The sequence below is a fragment of the Corvus kubaryi genome, unplaced genomic scaffold (genome assembly GCF_017639235.1).
Source record: "Corvus kubaryi isolate FWS band 111438036 unplaced genomic scaffold, C.kubaryi_AGA036_p1.0 68, whole genome shotgun sequence".
NCBI classification, from domain to species: domain Eukaryota; kingdom Metazoa; phylum Chordata; class Aves; order Passeriformes; family Corvidae; genus Corvus; species Corvus kubaryi.
In genome coordinates, this window is record NW_024582056.1 from 9,850,094 (window position 1) to 9,858,591 (window position 8,498).

The following is an 8,498-nucleotide window of genomic DNA, read 5'->3' on the forward strand; positions in this document are numbered from 1 at the left end:
CTCATGTGGTAAAACAAATGCACCAGCGCAGCTAATCAGGCTTGCTTTCTGTGGGCAAGAGGAGTCACTAAAAAAAAAAAAAAAGCTAAAGGCTTTTTTTAGTAACTGTGTGTTTACAGCTTGCTGCCCTGCTGCTCCTGCAGATCCCAGGCTGAGGAGACAGGAGGTAGCCAGAGAACTTTCTGAATCCCACCCTGCAGCTGCTGCCTGAGTGATTGCACCTGAGCAACCACATGAGGAGCCGGGGGAAACCCAGGTATCAGGGAATGGGATCCTGAATCTTCAGCTCTGGGGTACATGTCTGCAACCAACAAATAAACCTGGGTTTGCAGGATGTTGCTTTTTCTAATACTGAGTGAGGAGCTTTCAGAGCAGAGGTGATGCTACTGTACTTTGAACTAGTATGTTTCTAAATCACTGTTTCTACCCAACTCCTCATCTGGTTTCCTGTGTAGACACCTACAGACTAGGAAAGGCAATACTGAGTTGAGGTATTCTGACTTTCCTGGCTGCCATCTCCATTTTCATAAGATCTGTAAATATCCTTCCTCTCTCTAGCAGGACAGGTTTAGGGTGGGAGGTATGGCTGGCAGAACATCTTCAAACTCCCCAGAGGCAACAATGAGGATCTTCAGAGGGAACTCTTTCAGCTGTGGGCTCCCATTTATCCTGTTTCTAATCATGGCTGTACCCATTAAGACTCTACTGCCGGAGCCAGGAATAGACCAGAGTAATCCTGGGGCCCAGCATACTTACAGAGAGTTTTGTAATTCACGGCCATGTGTGTGTCATCTTAATTCAGCTCATTCTGCGTGGCATTGCCTTGTGCAATATGTACAGGTACGACCTGCTACCCACCCACCAAGGCACTGTTCTCCACGTGTGCTGTAGGCGTGAGAGGCACCAGCACCGCCTGTGGACTCTCACCTACAGATCTGGCTTTTCCTACATTGGAGTTCACAGCTTGAACCATGTAGTTTTAAACGAGTTCTTTTAACACAGCTTATGACTCAGTGTGTGTATTAGGTGGAGTCTGGAATGATTATTGACATGGTTTGCCTTTGCTAACAGCTTTTTGCTGATGGGAGTGGAGCTGTTTGCCTTAAAATATGTCCTATCAGTGCTTCTGTACTACTTCTGCTCTGGTGGGCGAGAGATAGATCTGAGGCGAGACACTTCACTGCAGAGTAGTTTGATACGCAGAGAACACCACCTGTAAAGTCCTGCCTGAAAGTCTGGAAAGTGGAATAAACAAGTGCTCCAAGAAAATAACCTAATTCTTCATGCACGCTTGCAGGGAAGTATGTGCCAAGCTGCTGTGTGCACTGGGATGGAAGATGGACCTGGAGAAGTGGGTTGAGGGTGGGTGCTTTTCCTTCTCAGTGCAGCCAGGCCAGTTTGCCTTGCAAGGCTGTGCCTTGTGAGAGACAAAGTGTGTGCTGGGGACAGGCAGCAGGATGGTTCAGACCTGCAGACACAACGGCAGGCTGGGTAAAGCGGTTTTCAGTGAAGGCTTTGGGTATCAGTGAACAGTCAGAAAGACCTGGGATTGTGCAGCTTCTGACATAATGGGTGGAGATGACTCCAAAACCACAGGTCTGACTGAGAAAATGGGGGAAAGCCTGCAAAGAATTGACAGGATGGAAAGAACCTGCACAAGGGAAGAGAGGGATGTGGAAACCACAGTGTCTGTGGTGAGTGCAATACTTTAACCGCAAACTTGTAATGACTTGTGTGTGTGCAGAGTCGAGAGAAACTGGCCAAGGGGTGGAATTTGACATTGTAAATTGAAGCATTCACAAGTGCTTGAGGACCATTTCTGATCACAAGCAAGCAGCACTTTTGCTTTGTGTCTCAGATGAGAGGTTGAGCTTCCAAATGTATGACACTGGGGTAACAAGGACTTGTGCTGATGAAATCCTATCATTGATGAGCTCAGCAAATATGGTGATCTTGAATTATGAGTTGCTGTGAGAGCTAAAGCCACCATGTGTTCTCCCCATTGGCAAATATTGAGCAGGATCTCTGCTTCTCCCCTGCACTTGCTTTCTCCTCCCTGCCCCCAGGAGCTTGGGAAGCCGGAGTGTGTGACCATTTGAGCATATGCCAATCTCTTCAAAGATTCTCTGTAATCCCCTATGTTAATCCTCCTGCAAGAGGAAGGAGGCTTATAGGCAGCACTTGCAAATCCACACCCAGAATATTAAGCTTGTTATAACACCTGGCCTGTCCTTGCATCTACTGACTCGTTTCCAAGGAAATTGTTGTGCGTAAGTTTCTCCCTCCCATGGACTTACTTCGAAATGTTGCTTCAGGTAAAACTAATATTGCTTGTTCCACACATGCTTATGAGAAGAAACGGCAGCACTCAGGGACAGCTCTCATTATCCACTGCACTAACAGTGCTGAACACGAGAGGCCACACTTTTGAAGTGACATCTAAGGCTGCAAAAGTCTGCAGATGCAGGAAAAGTAGGTGGCTTGATCCATGTGTCCAAACATTGACTGTTAGCCTCATGCCAAGGATCCCCCTTAAGGGATACACTGGGGCCCCAACAGAGGAGCTGAAGTTCCCTGGACCAGTGCAAAATGAGGTACACCTAAGACATGCCCCACATGACAAATGCAAGGGGAACTTTAGCATCAGCTGAAACATGCAGCTGGCACAGGACTTCTGTGTTGCTCTAAAGCTTTCCAAGTGCTGCAAGTGCCGAGAGTGTGGCAAGGTCTGTGCTGTTTCAGCTCCCATGCCTTGTGCGGCATTTCAAGCAGACATCAATTAGAAATCAATAGCCTGCTCTTAAAAGACAACCATGGACTCTCTTCTGTGCTTCGTGGCAAAGAACACAAGGAGACCTATGCTGGAAGGGTCTCCACACCTGTGGCAAGCAGGGCACTGGCACAGCTAAGGAAAGCAGGGGCCAAGTCACCTGCCAGAAATTGCTGCTCTCCACAGTTATGGCCACATTCTAGTTTAGCTGGTTTCCTTCTCAGCAGTATTTGTGAAAAAAGTATGAAAGAGGCTTCCGTTCTTCACAGGGATTATGTTTAATCACAATGGGTATTAATGAATGAAAAATTAATTAAATAAATAATGACGCCCACCAGACATTAACAACCAAGGAAGAAAAGGCAAGGGAGGAACCTTGGCTCCAAGCAGGCAGCAGGTACTGGCTCACTGGAAAGCTCACAGCAAGGGAAGGGCAAGAGAAGGGAGCAGGCAAAGAATAAAGGGTTGCAGTGCAGGAACTGTGAAGAAATTAAAGAGAAAAACCCATTGTCCCGTTCCATTATAAAAGGGGAAGCCGGAAAGGATTCTTTTGATAGATTTTTCTGATGAAAAATCAAGCATTAACATGGCAATATTATATCTGAAAACCGTTTAGTGAAATAAAACAAACAAAACTCCTTAAGTTATTTTAAAACCCTTATTTTAAAAAAGGGCGGGGGGGGGGGCACGAAAAGGGAGCAGAGAGAGAAAAGAGAGAGAGGGGGAAATAAACAGAAGACGGGGACAGCGTTACCACAGAACCCCGGCTGTTTGTCAGCATCGCTTTGGCAGACGGGGCGTGCGTGTTGCGAACTGCGCTGCGTTTGCGTAGCTGCAGTGGTAGGCTGGGCGCGATTTTTAAAGAGCAGCAGGCTGCGTGTCCCTTCCATCGGCAGAGACAGGCTGCCGTGGTTACGGGTGCGCTCCTGGAGCAGCTGCGGTCTCCCGGCGTCGGGGCGCGGTGGCTGCGGGCGGCGGCGGCTGCAGGGTGGGTGCGGGCGGCGGCTGTGAACACGAGATCCTCATGGCGCCAGGCTAGTTCCCGGAATGGGCACAGCAGGGCGAAGCAGGCACAGGCAGGGAGACAGGAGCACAGGGAAGAGGGCGCGAAGGCGGGAGCAGAAGGGGCCAAGCAGACCCTTCAAGTGACCCAAAGCAAAAAGACAAAACAGACCTCGTAGTGTTGCGGCTAGCTGCTTTTATGTGCCCCAAAATCCTGCCCCAACTTGGCTTCACAGGCCCATTTTTGGCGGGCATCTGGGTACTTGCCTTTACCAAGTACAGCAAGCGTGGGTGCCGGGGAGCTGCTCGCAGTCTAATCATGGAAACCTTCTCTGCCCTGACTGGCTGCCAGGTGAAGCTTCTCCGGGTACAGGGCAACAGTTTTTTAATAGGAATTTTCTTCACCTCATATGTTGAGGCATATATATTGGTCCCTCTCACCCATGCAGGCTTCAAAACGTGTGTTGAGTGTGCAAGAGGGCATTGGATTTTACTTCTGGCTGTTTATCAGTGAACTCCCAGCTCCATCAAGTGATAACACAGTGCTTCATCTTTAGTGATGAGGATCATACCAGCCTGATTAAACTCATCTAAATCTGATGAATCCATGAGAGATCATAGAGAGATACAGAGAGAAGAATCAATAAAGCACTAACAGATGCTAGAGTTGCTGCCTGTAAATCAATTTGGAATTGTCCGGTACACTGCAGTTCATAAAATACACCACAGGCTGTAATTGTGGACTGGACTAAGTTACAAAGGAAGAAACATCCAGGATCCAAGGACTTGCAGCAGGCTTTAAGTGGTACAGAGCTGAAGGAATGCAGCAGCTGCACAACCCCAGCAGAGAAAGCAGTGAGGTCTGAGCATTCTCTGAGTTCTCTGGTTGCCATCAGCACCTGCACTGCTCCACACTGGCACTTCAGGATGTCAGGAAAATTAATCCACAAACACCAGAGGTTTATGTCCAAAAAGGAGACAGAGGACTCCTGTTACTTTATTCGAATAAATGGAGAGGCCATGGGGCATTTCCCCTGGGGTCTCTCAAACTTTTGGAGGGCGCAGCCTCCTTTTTATCCTAATTTCCTGGCCACATTTCCCTCTCTCTTTCCCCATTGGCTCGAGGTACTCGAGAGGTACAGACTTTCCGGAATGCCTAATACCTAAGGTTCCCTTCTAATGTATAACCCCCCCTTTATTTTTAGTTCTTATTGAATTTTATGGTTTTTCCACTGTTTCTTTCATCTCTCAATATCCAATTTATCAGCAGACCTACAGTTTGTTTGTAGAGACAAATCTCTTCCCATTCATCAGTCAATGGAACCCTTCTCATTGTTTCTTTTATCTCTCAGTGCTAATTTCATCAACCAGCAGGCCCAGAGCTTGTTTGTAAAGACAAGTTTCTCATTCCTTTCAAGAATGAGCTGGGAAATTAGAACTTGGACAGGAAAAGATGAAAATTAAACTCTAGTCAGTGGTTTGGTGAAAGGAATTTTGAAAAATATGCCTATGGCATAAAGGATGCTTCTATAAATTGATTCATATGTGCTAGAGAAACTCACCTCATGTCCCTGTAAATAACAAAGCTGGTTCAGTTGAGTTGAGGCTACAGATTTTGAATGTGGCATCTTAGCTGAAGTCTAAGGTAGAAGAGAGTAATAGCAACAATGACCAAAAAAAGTTAAGTGTCTGTGTGCTTCATCTTCACAAAATCTTTCTCTAGTTCAGTTGCTTTTGCAGAGTGACACCCATGCTATCAGCCTGGATATCTCAACACCTTCCCTGGAGAAAAAGAGGTTGACGTGTGGGCTCCAGGGGCAAGGGAGAAGGGATGGCATCACTACAAAGGCAAACTGCCAGAGCTGCTCTGAGATGAGTACAGTCAATCTTAGCACCCAGGTGCTGGGACCCCCCACCTCCCTGTTCAACATTCCCGGCTCCTGCAGTCCAAGGGGTGAGTTACTGAAGCAGCTGCAGTTGAAACTGCCCAAGGGATCTGCATGGCAGATGTTATGGGGAAAGTCATTCCCTGCTGCAGGACAGACTGTGGTCTACCAGCTGCTGGCTGCTTACTCCTTACCCTTTGCAAAGATGCAGAGATCTTGGCTGTAACTTTACCAGACATGTCGGGTGGAACCAGCAAAAATCTATCACAGCTGCAGGTCAAAAGCTGTCTTTTCTATCTGCCAGGCCTGCGTGGGCTGTCTGGGGCCATAAACCAGGCTGCTTCCATTGTGGCTTTTGGGTAGTCCCAAGAAGTTTCTATTCATCCTACAGCTTGCTTTGCCTTGCTCCCTGGCCCTTTTCCCATCCAGAAATGTGCATGCTGAATGTGGTAGGGATTGAGAAAACTATTACAAAGCTTATTTTATTTCTCTTTACCCAAAGCATGTTTTAAAAAATTAATAAATTGAGCTTTCACATTTTTTCCCTTGTTTCCAGGGGGAACTGTGAACACAATAAAACTGTAAGTAGTGCTTTGAATCTAAGGAAGAGAAGGAATGCTAAATATGAAAAATGTCTTTCTTTCATGTTAGAGTAAAATTCATTTTGTTCAAGGAGTCAATATACTTCTAAATAAATATTTGGCTGCAGAAAATCTACAAGGTTTTGTTATTAGTGGAGGAAAAAACCAACACAAGCCATGGGATACTCCTCCCTGTGGTCAGCTGCGTGGGGAAGGCGTTTGTCACTCGGGATGAGCCTCCCACTCCTGTTGCACACCCATTAGGAAGGTTTGGACCTTAAAAGCAGTGCGATTTCAGCATGGTTTCAACCTGGCACTCTTGGGGGTACCAGGTGGCTTTGTTGGGTTGGGATCACTCAGTCTAGGTTAAGCTTTGTGCCCCAGGGTGTGGTCTTAAGCTAGGTGCTCCTGATGTGCCAACAGCTGGGGTATCTAGTGATATAAATGCCATCTGAAGGAAGACACAAGGTGATACATTTAAGGAGTTCTCCAGAAGCACTGTATGGTCTTTATGTTGGCTTAATATATACACCAATTCCCTGTTGTACCTTCTGCTTGTCCCACAGTTTAGGACTGTTCTGCTGCACTGTGGGGCTGATTTCCACAGAGACTTTCTCCAAACATCAACATTGTCCAGAAAGAGCATCTACAAAAGCACCACACTTCTGGCATACTCAGAATTGCAGCTCTGCAAAGGCGCCAGACCATACTCATACCCTGTTCCAGGATGCTGCAGCCAGGCAGCATTCTTGCCTGGGGAAATGCAGCTGTGGAGCTTCCTCTCTCCTTCTCAGAAGGGACCATGAGACTGAATGTGTTAAATATACATTATTAATCACATTGTTTGATTACAAAGTCACAACGCTGTTGGGCAGCAGCAGCACAGTGCTGGGTTCAGGAGAAGAGGATGTGCCACAGACTGCACACAACAGCTGAGAAAGAGTTTTAGCTGAAAGACTGTGATGATCCCACGCTTTACTTGATGGGAAGCCAACGTAAGTGTGATTTTGCCTGGAAGGAAAAGTGGTGCTATGAACTTTTGTAAGCTGTTGATCTTTGTCTCCCATCCAGTCAGTTTGCTGCTGGAAAGACTATAGCCACGTGATTGTTTCATGATAACAGGAACTGGGGTTTTTTTAAAGGAAAAGGAACCCCTAAGTTAATTTTGAATCATTCAAAATGTTGCTGTTTAGCAGAACAAAACGTCTATCCTGATTCTTATCAGTTTAACTTATAAGTAAACAAAATCAAATTTTTGTTTAGTCTAAAAAAAATCTGCTTGGATACTTTACTGAACTTGACTTTCATAACTTTGAAGAAATGGTATTTTCCAGTGGAGATGGTCGACCAGTTTTGCAGAGCTGTTCTTAGTACTCTTTTGATAAAGTGTGCTAATGTTAGTGAGTGTACTTCTGTACAACATAGATGAAAATGCAAGGGCAGCTGGGAAGTCTTCACAAGTATTCTGTATCATGTGATGTCAAAGATCCCCAGGCAAACGTAGCTAGAGACAGCAGATCTCTCAAAGGGCTAAAATCCCAGCTGAGTCTCAAATTCACTGTGCAGGAAAGGGCTGTAATCTGCTGAAGAAAAGCAGACGTATGAAAGTCATTCTGGCAGCTGCATCTGTCATGCTGCCTCTCCCCCACCCTGCCTTGATAGACCCACTCTTCCTTCCAGCCTTTGCTTTTCACATAGACGACAGAAATAGGCAAGCACAAATGTCAATCATGTGAAATTTATCCCTTAAGATAGTCCTTCTTTCCTCATCCTGCCTTACAGTCTGATTGAGCCCTATTGCTCCCTCAGCCCTCGGGGAAATGCTCTCAGAATTAAGGCCAAGTACTGGGCAGGATCCCTGGGGTATCCCTGTGCAGCCACGCAGCCCCCCCACAGCCCGACAACACTCCGGCTCTCCACAAGGGGACAAACCCATCCTGGTTCTGCACTGCCTATCGTGGTCCTTAGGGATCCTCTCACGGATCCTGCGGCAGGAGCCTGCTGGAGGCGCTGCTGCCGTCTCGCACCGCATTCCTCGTGTTGCAAGAGGGAAACGGGCCTCACGGCCTCGATGGCGACGGCGCTGGCTGATGCTCCTCCTGCCCCGCTACCATCAGGAGTATCGCTCTGGGGGCTCTGGGCGCCCAGGCAGGCACGCCCTGCGCTCAGGAGAGCGACCCGTGCGAGGCTGGCGAGCAGGTCAGAGCGGTGCGTGGCGAGGCTGGCGAGCAGTTCGGAGCGGTGTGTGGCGAGGCTGGC